This window comes from Lycium ferocissimum, chromosome 6 (genome assembly GCF_029784015.1).
Source record: "Lycium ferocissimum isolate CSIRO_LF1 chromosome 6, AGI_CSIRO_Lferr_CH_V1, whole genome shotgun sequence".
NCBI classification, from domain to species: domain Eukaryota; kingdom Viridiplantae; phylum Streptophyta; class Magnoliopsida; order Solanales; family Solanaceae; genus Lycium; species Lycium ferocissimum.
This window is the reverse complement of record NC_081347.1, coordinates 48428960-48438824: the sequence shown is the minus strand read 5'-3', so window position 1 is coordinate 48438824 and position 9865 is coordinate 48428960. Positions and strand designations below refer to the sequence as shown.

Sequence of the window (9865 nt, the reverse complement as noted above, 5' to 3'; positions counted from 1 at the left end):
CTTTAAATCACCTTTTGGTTGCTGACTCTTTAATACAAATATCTTTTAACAATGAGAAAAAACATATGCATAAATTATGATTTCGCCATGATAGACTTCTTGGGTTCATTACATATTCAATTGACCTATAAATATCTTTAAATCACCTTTTGGTTGCTGACTCTTTAATACAAATATCTTTTAACAATGAGAAAAAACGTATGCATAAATAATGATTTCGCCCTAGTTTTTTTTTTGATTCAGAAATGATTGTATTTGTCTCGAATTTCTCACTAGATTTTGGTTAAAGTATCCAAAGTCTATTGATTAGATCCAGCACGGATCCCACACCCACATCCACCTTGTGTCGACACAGGTGCGACACCGGAAGTGAAGAGTCCGAGCAACTTTGCTTATTTGTAAGAGTTGCGAAATTGGAATTTAGGTGTACATAATGATGTTGCGACCTTGAGGACAATTGATGTCCACACTTAATAAGACTAGTAATGGACTGTTAGCTAGCATATACAACTGTTAGGATGAAGAAAAGAGTGCAATAGGAGGCTGTATATCCGTCATTCTGTGAAACAAAGAAAAGTAAAATTGGAGCAGGCATCCCTAGGCACCTGCTATTTTCCCCAAAGCGAGAGATAAACTAGATGCCCTTTTTTCTGTTTTGAACTTTGCATGAAACAACTTGAGGAGCGCTAAATGCTTCTCTTGGTTAAGTAAATCAAGAGGTTCCTCCTTTATTGAACCAACATACTTCTAGATGGGCTGCAGCTATGTGGTTTCTTATGGACACCACACAAAGTATATGAAACTAGAATTGGATGAACTTCAATTGATATAGCCTGTTATAACTTATAATTACATACCGGATTTGGCTTTTACCTGTTTCACTTGTATGAAGTCTGGTTCCAAGAAGCTGATGTGCCCAGTTTTTAAATTACACATATTGTGCTCGCAACTACAAATTGGGAAAAGAAACTACTCCTTATTTAAAATTGTGTTTTAGCTTCTGCATTTCTAACGAAGATTAAATATGGACTGTCCTCTCTCCTCTCTCGTACTAACTCTTTCAAAATTGTTTGATCAGGCCTGTAAGATGTCGAGCTTTGATCCAGTTACATACACTTTGCCCAAGCATGATGAGGGAACCATTGTTCCCACTCCTAAGCCTCAACATGTTGCGACAAGTACAGTTATTGATGGACAGAAAGCAACAAACGATGTGGTTAAAAATAAGCGTCCCAGACGTAACCGTGATTCACATCCACTGCTTACATCCAATCAAGTTCCATCAGTTGAAGGTTCACCCACGCTAGTCATGAGAATGAAGCACCAAGATATGATGGGTGGCCGTTTCGTACTCCAGAAACTAGGCTGCCACCATTTCATGGCCCGTTTGAGTCCTTGACTGAGGAAGAGTTGGCCTTCTTTGATAACCCTGATCCTGAATATCCAAGAAAGAGGCCGAAATGATTGAAAGTAAGAACCATGATATGGTACATTCTAGTGGTTCTAGTTAGAATTACAGCTTCTTTTTTTTTTAAATACGAACTTCCAGTTCATGAGTAAAGGTATGAAGGCACTAGAGTTTCAATTGTGAAGCTAAATTATCTGAGTTTAAGAGGAGTCCGAAGACGGTTGAGCTGGAGAGGGAACTCAAATTGAAGAAGAGTGAGATTGATAGCTTTGTCAAGAAAGTTGAATTGCTGGAATGTGAAAAGGCAGTCCTTTCTCATCAACAAGATTCAGATATCCAATAGGGAAGATTTCAAAAGTGTGACTAGTTTGGATTTGGAAATGGAGGTTGTGGAGTTGAGGTGCTTGAATAAGGAGCTACAACTTCAGAAAAGAGATATTGCTTGCAGGCCTTCTTCCATGGAATCCCAGCTAGCCATTGTTGGAAAAGTTCCAAAGGTATTTACTTTTACTACTTTGCCTTATTGATCTAATATGGATAAGAGTAGCCAGTTTGCATTTTCTTGGAAACTCCAGTTTTGAAATTTTGAACTTGAAAAACCTTGTTAAATTGGCCATAGATGCCTATAATGCAAAGTTTTCTTTAGTAGTTTGTAGTGAAATACTTCCTCTGTCCCATATTAGTTGTTATGTTTCGGTTTTCTTGAGTCACTTTTACTAAATTGGATTAGATTAATTCAATATTTTAAATTACAATTTAGATATTCAATAACTATATGAAAGTATTACTATATGTTGCAATTCATATCATATCAATATGGTGAAACAATATTTTTTATAATGCTTGTTCAAATTCATGTAGCTTGACTCTCGAAAAGTGGAACATGACAAGTATTTTGGAACGGAGGGAGTACTGAAAAATGTGGTTCAACCTTTTTTTTTTTTTTTGAGAAACTGGTACTGTTGTATTCCTCAGCATTAAGGGTATGCTGGCGACCTCCGAAAAACGGACAGTAAAGAAAAAGATTTTAAAGATAAAGATAAACTTACAGTGCTCCTAGTAAATCTACAAGGTCATCTACATTCTCTATACATTGTTCTTTACACAAAAATAGAAAGATACCATACAATTCTCCTTCACTTTCTGAATAGAATTTGATGTATCTTCAAAACATCTCCCATTTCTTTCTTTCCATACTGTCCACCAAATGCATGCGGGGATTACCCTCCACCATTTTTTCTGGCTCTTGCTTCCCCCTCTTCTGATCCAACAGGTCAATAAATCAGCAGTATGTTCAGGCATTGTCCATTTGACTTCTGCGAGACTTAAGAACATTGACCATAATTGTGTTGTAAATCTACAATGAAGAAAGAGATGGCTGTTTGTTTCTCTTGTCTGCATACATAGAAAACATCTGGGCACAACAGTTCGGCCTTTTCTCTGAAGCACCTCTTGAGTTAGGCATGCCCTTCTTACAACCAACCAAGTGAAGCATCTCACCTTTGTAGGTGCTATACTTTCCCAAACATTCTTCCATAAACCTGGTCTCCCTTCACTAGCAACCATGTTTCTTTTCCTGTACAACCTCTAAACATAAAAGGCTCCATCAGAGTTGTGTCTCCATCTAATAGCATCAGGTATATTGGTTGTACCAGTGAACAAACCAATATCCTTCAAAAGTTCTGCCACTCTTTCCACCTCCCAGTCATTCAGATGTCTCCTGAAAAGCAGGTTCCAACCTTGAGGTGTCCAGCAATCACCAATTGTAGCATTCGGATTTGAACAAATGGAGAACAAATCAGGGAAAGCATTCTTAAGTGAAGTTCCATTTATCCAAACATCATTCCAGAACAGTATATTAGAGCCATTGCCCACTCTAAGACATGTATCTTCTTTCAGCATGTTCCACAAAGCTCTGATAGTTTTCCAAACTCCCACACCATAAGTGTTGTTGACTTCATCTGTACACCAATGATTGTGTTGTTCATATTTACTTTGAACAACCTCTCTCCATAGTGAATGTTCTTCCTCATTAAACCTCCATAACCACTTAATCATAAGACAATTGTTGTGTAGCCTTAAGTTCCTAATGCCCATCCCCCCCTGTTTCTTGCTTTTGTCGACTACCTTCCATTTAACCAGATTATAGCCTTTTCCTTCTTTGTTACCGTGCCACAAGAACTCTCTTCTCAGTTTGTTTAGCCTCTTGATCACCTTGGTAGGGATAGGAAACAAAGACATCACATAAGTGGGCAAAGAATCTAGGACTGAATTTATTAGAGTGAGCCTGCCCCCTAAAGAAAGATACTGAGCTTTCCATTTTGCTAATTTCTTCTCTGTCTTCTCTATGATGCCATCCCATATCCCCATTGCTTTATGCTTGTAGCCCAAAGGCATTCCAAGATACACAGTTGGAAGGGTCTCCACCTTACACCCCAGAATGTCCGCCAAAGTTTGTATACGAGGGACTTCATTTATAGAGAATAAACTGCTCTTTCTCCAGTTAACACTTAAACCAGAGGAAGCTTCAAAGACTATTAGCATCAATCTGATATACTTGATCTGGTCAACCTCAGGCTCACAAAAGATGATTGTGTCATCAGCATAGAGTAAGTGACAAATTTCTAGATTCTCCTCCTCCCTGTTCCTCAATTTGAAACCTATCACCCATCTGTTCTCAAGTGCAACTCTCATCATACTGTTGAATCCCTCCATGACTAGAATGAATAGGAATGGGGATAACTCCCCCTGTCTAAGCCCCCTTTCGGAATGGAAAAAAAGAAATCTGTCAATTCTAGAAGAACTCCTGTGATTATCCCCCCTTCTCCATGTAAAACGCCCTCCAAATAAAGGAGGGTCTATTAATTCCAGGTCATTGATACAAGAAGAAAACTCAGCCATTGCACCTGAGATTCTAGTGCAATCTGATCTTTCTGCAGGGTATCTAGTGACATTAAAGTCACCACATACAACCCAAGACCCATCACACAGGCCTCTGAATGCTGCCAACTTCCACCATAACTCCCTCCTTTCAATTCTGTTGCAACTTGCATAAACTGCACTAAGTGTCCATGAAAGATTCTGATTAATGCCAGAGAACCTACAGGTTAGGACCTGACTGCCCACATCCAACACTTCAACACTCCAGTCCCTTTTATCCCATAGTATAAGAATTCCCCCACTTCTCCCAATAGCCTCCAGATGAGCTTCACCAACCCATCGATTTCCCCATATCTGTTGCAAAATAGAGTTAACCTCCCCTTCTAATTTAGTTTCAACCAAAACATAGATATCTGCCCCCCAATGTTGAATCAAATCTTTTATCACCCCCTTCTTATTTATTTCATTCAGCCCCCTAACATTCCGTGCCACAATCTTAGCTTTCATTGGTTGGTTGATTGCAGGCTCCTCCCTCTAGTTCTAGGTTCTCCATCTTTGAATTTCATGTCAAAAATCAAGTTCCTCAATTCTTTCGGAATTGTTGCTGTGTTGCCAGAGCTGCTTGAATTCTCAGTGCTTTGATCCACCTTTTCTCTCTTCTGATCTATCTTCATATATAGAAGAAAAGCTTCCTTTTCACATCCATTGAAGTATGCTCCGAATTTCTTGCTAACCCTAATAACATTAAGATGTACCCATAGCGTGGCCCTCTTTTTGATTTCCTCTATGTGGCTAGACTCATCAATTTGCAAGGGGTAAGGTTCAGCGAGAAACATCATATGTTCATCAGAATTTTCCTCATCTTCATCTCCTTCCTCATTAAAATTCAGAGGCTCTGATTCATCCCTGGTTTTCAATGAGAGACGTTTCTGAATTGGGCCTTCCTCATGCATGTCATTGACCTCCAAATCTGTCCCTTCCACTGGCTCCTCAGTCATCTTCATGAAAGTCTCCAGGTCCCCAAGTATCGAAGAAAACTCAGATGGAATAATGGAAGAGTCTTGGGCTACTTTGATATAGTTAATGAAACGCTCAGGAGTAAGTTTGATATTGGGCTTGCACTGCACCGGCCCAGAAGGGTTATTTAAAAGAACCAGAGATTCATTTAAATTGCTTGGGCCCTCATTAGGGTTTGAAATTAAATAGGTCGACCCCACCATTTTAATTAAAAATTCCCCATCAGTACTGCTGCTGGCCACGTGCCGTACCCCCTCCTCTTTATCCACTATATTGGTTACATCGATATCTGTTGAGCAAAGATCTGCGATTTCTTTTCCATTCTCATGAAAAAAGGTCTCGTCCTTTCCTGGTGCTAGTGTGACCTTGTCCTCCTTTTTTCCATCATAGGTCTGCAAGGTAAGGTCACCATCAAAGCTCTTCTTTCTAAACATCACCGGCTTCTCAACCCATATCGGCAAAGTAAAAATCAACTCTCCGTCGGCGACATCGATTGACTGGGGAATCATCTCCGCCGGTCCCCTGACCCTAATGCGAGCCCATCTGAGATGATTTTTCAGTTCTGTTTCCTCTTCGTTCTCCAGCCATCCTCCGCATCTATCACCTATCTCCCTCATAATCTTGTATTTTTCATGGTTTGTGTAGGGAAAAATGAATTTGTCGAATAATTGTAATTGGTTGGCTTGATTATATCTTGTTTCACTTTATTCCTATCAGGGAGACACAATTGAGAATATTAAAGCAGAGGCTTGTTTGTTGAGACACAAAAATGAAAACCTTTGCAAACAAGTTGAGGGTCTTCAAATGAGTCGGTTGAATGAGGTTGAAGAGCTGGCCTACTTGAGGTAACTCATGTTTGCGAGAAGAGTTGCGTAGTTGCTCGTCCATGACATGTGATAAGACTTCTAGCCCTCATGGCATTGAGAAAAGTAGGGAATCACTTTGCTTGTCTTATGATCATAGGGATGAGGACTCAAAATGTAGTAGCGCAAGGAGGTTAAGCCTCGTTAAGAAGCTAAAGAAATGGCCTATTACCGATGAAGATATGCAACTAGTCGAGATCCCAGATAATGTCATTAATCATAGTTGGGAGGATTCACAAAGTTATAATCGCAGGCACTCGATAAGTGGATCAAAATTTTGTGTGGAGGACTTGATATTTAATAAGAGAAGGTAATCAGATGGCTTTATGTGTTCCAAGGAAGTGGAGAAGGAGATTGAGCCTCTTGTTTCCCAACATAAATTAACCAATCCCTTGGAGGTCGAGAAACATGTCTTACGGATTCCTAATCCCCCTCCAAGGCCTTCATCTGTTGCTTTAATTGAACAAGAAGGAGAAAATTCTGTTCAAGTTCCTGGTCCTCCACCACCACCTCCTCCAAAACTTATGGGAAAAACTAAATCAGGCATGGTACACAGAGCTCTTCAAGTAGAAGAGTTTTATCATTCACTGATGATGAGAGACTCTAGGAAGGATTCGTTAAATGGAGGAGTATGTGATTCCTTCTCAAGTGTTGCAGACGTATGTAGTAGCATGATCGGTGAAATTGAGAACAGATCATCATATTTTCTGGCTGTAAGTTGTTTCTCTCTGGTCTTCTCATTCTATTATTGTCAATAAGGCCCGCTTAACCATATCAATAACCGGTATATTGCACTCTAATGACTCAAGATGTCCAAGAACATTGACACTGTATCTGGATTTCCTTTGTCCTCCTTTCCGATTATCTAGTCCAGCAATGAGGAATTATTTAGATTTTTCCCAGCAGATGTTTTCCATTGCAGTCTATGGACTTAATTTTACTCCTGATTGCATATTGTTGTCCCACCTCCAGATAAGGGCAGGTGTGGACCATATTTTGGCAATTCAACAATTTAGGACAGAGTCAGGTTTCTCTTGCACAGATTTTTGGTAAACATTATTCAGTTGGCAATAGCAATGACGTACTCTGCGCGATCACGATCCTGATGAAGTTTTACCCTTGGAGATCGCGCTCCTATCACCGTCATCGCATTGAACAATTGACTAAAGTCAACGCACCCTTTATACTCTATGTGGTTGCGATGCCTTGTGTGTGATCGTGATACAAAAAGGTTCTTTGTGTTGCGATGCCTTGTGTGTGATCGTGATACAAAAAGGTTCTTTGTGTCGCGATCCCTCTGAAGGATGCACCAGTGCAATTTACAATATCAAATCTGGTGACCTGAGACCCTCGGTTTTCAACCCAAACAATGCCAAGAAGTTCCAAATGGTATCGTTGACTTATACAAAGTCTCAAAACATGTTTTGGAGTAAAAATGCTCAAAAAGAGGAGTTGAATTGTTACAGAACGGTAGTTACAAGTTACAGCTTACACAGACACCAGTTCATACCGTGGCTAGCAGTCCAGAATGGGCTTGCAACTGTGGATAGATTAGCAAAATGACGGACTCAAGTTGCACAAGCATATGTCCTGTGCAATACTGTGGCCGTGGAAACTTTGGATCACTTATTTTTTGAATGCAGGTATACCAGATTCATTTGGGCTACTCTTCTCAAGTGGAAGGGGGTAAGAAGACAAGTTGGTTCATGGGCTGAGGAAATAGAATGGCTAACCAAACAGGTGACCAACAGTAGACCAAGAGCAGCTTTAATGAGGTTCATCTTTGCTGCAGCAGTGGGTCAAATTTGGGCAGAAAGAAATGCAAGAAGATTGCAAATCTAGTGTGCTGATCATCAGACATGTCGTACTGCAACTGGACATTAGAAGGCAGAAATTTTGTAAATGGAATAGGCTACATAGTTATTCTGTATAGGCTATCTTTACCTTTGTAAATGCTTAGTGATAGCTTAGAATAGGGAATCAATGAGGGAGCGGCTCGAGTCCAAAAAGAGCTGGCTGTGTTTAATGAGTTACTTGCTTAAATAAAATCTTTTAATTTGAACCCCCAACAAACACCCACCCCCCCGCCCAAAAAAAAAAATAAAAAAAAAATAAGAGAGTTACAGCTTACACTATTCAGTTGGGATGTGGTAGAAGAAACTTGGCTGAAGTGCATGTTCTTATTAGTGGCATTTAATGGTGCATCTGTAAGTAAAAAGTAATGTGATTTGGTACATATTCCAAATTTTTTGGATTATATTTTGTTTCCCACCCGATTTTTAACACCTGCATTGGGGTCTCGAGTAATTCGAATTTGCGCCACATAAGACCCATTTAAGGGGACTTTGTAAAAGTAATTTTTCATACACAAAACTCAAATCTGAAACATCTGATTAAAAAGGGGGGATTTTATTATTTTGGTTCAAAATAAGTGTCTACCTACTTACATAATCAAGAATGAATTGACTTGATTTTTCTAGATTTGCCCTTATTAAATGCTAAGAGGCTCAGATTTCAATACTTATTTAATTAGGAGTAGTTTAGTTCAGTCAAATTACACATTTTTTTTCTAGAAGTTAATATTTTCTTAAGGGTTATGCTAAAGGTTCGATGATACTTATTTTGAACTGGAGGGAGTAATACTTTACATAGTAGTAAAAGTGGATCTTGTCTATGAACATTAGGGGTGTACATGGACCGGGTTGGTTCGGATTTTTCAAATACCAAACCAAACCAATTGTATCGGGTTTTTAAATCGATAAACCAAACCAAACCAACAAAAGTCGGGTTTTTCACTCTCGGTTTTTCTCGGATTTTTCGGGTTAGTCGGGTTTTTTTTTTGGTTCAATACGAAGCATCTTATAATAGCATTTGCTTGACCAAAAATAAGCATCTTACCCTTCTATTTCTAATTATGTAAAATGAAAAATGTGTGGTGAATTCATTGACTCATTAAATAAAAAATTCATAACAATTGAATCAAATAGGTATAAAACATGCATGTGATGTATAACTATAACAATCAAACAGAATGTAGTAACAAACAACTTCAATATTGTTCCGTAAAATGAGTACTTTTAGTTAGCTTTTAAACATTTACTTAAAAAGCCTATCTCTAAATGAACAAAAAGATTATAACTCAAACTTAGCATTAAGAATTAATTATACACCACAAATACTTACAAGGAGGATTATACAAGAGGTGTTTGTTAGAGATTCCCAAATGGACAACACTCACAAAAAAATTGGATGAGCCGATTTTCTACCCTTAGTCTACCAGCTTTGTTTATTGTTTGAGTTGTTTTGATGTGATAAAGGCTAGTTTTGATCAACGCGCTTGGCCGTTTCTATATTAGTGTTTTGACGTTGAATGACATATTATTTGTAATGAAAAAGTCTCTTTTAATTGCCAAAAAAGAATTAATTATACAATCAGATGTGGTACCAATTCTTAAACGGATTGCATCACGAACGAAGCTGACTAATCAATGCTTAAAAGTGATAAAGTTATACATGTATTTATAAATTATATATGTATAAAAAATATTTATAAATTGTATATATTTAATCGGATCGGTTTGGTCTCGGTTGACTTTTAGTTAAAACCAAACCAAACCTATTATGATCGGGTTTTTTATCCAACACCAAACCAAACCAAACAAACCACTACTCGGGTTTTTTTTTCCGGTTTGGTTCG

General features: G+C 38.5%; 1 pseudogene; it reads left to right on the top strand.

Moving 5' to 3' along the window:
• The first annotated feature begins 1087 nt into the window (after positions 1-1087).
• LOC132061346 (protein CHUP1, chloroplastic-like) lies at positions 1088-8216 on the top strand (annotated as a pseudogene).
• The last annotated feature ends 1649 nt before the right edge of the window (positions 8217-9865 follow it).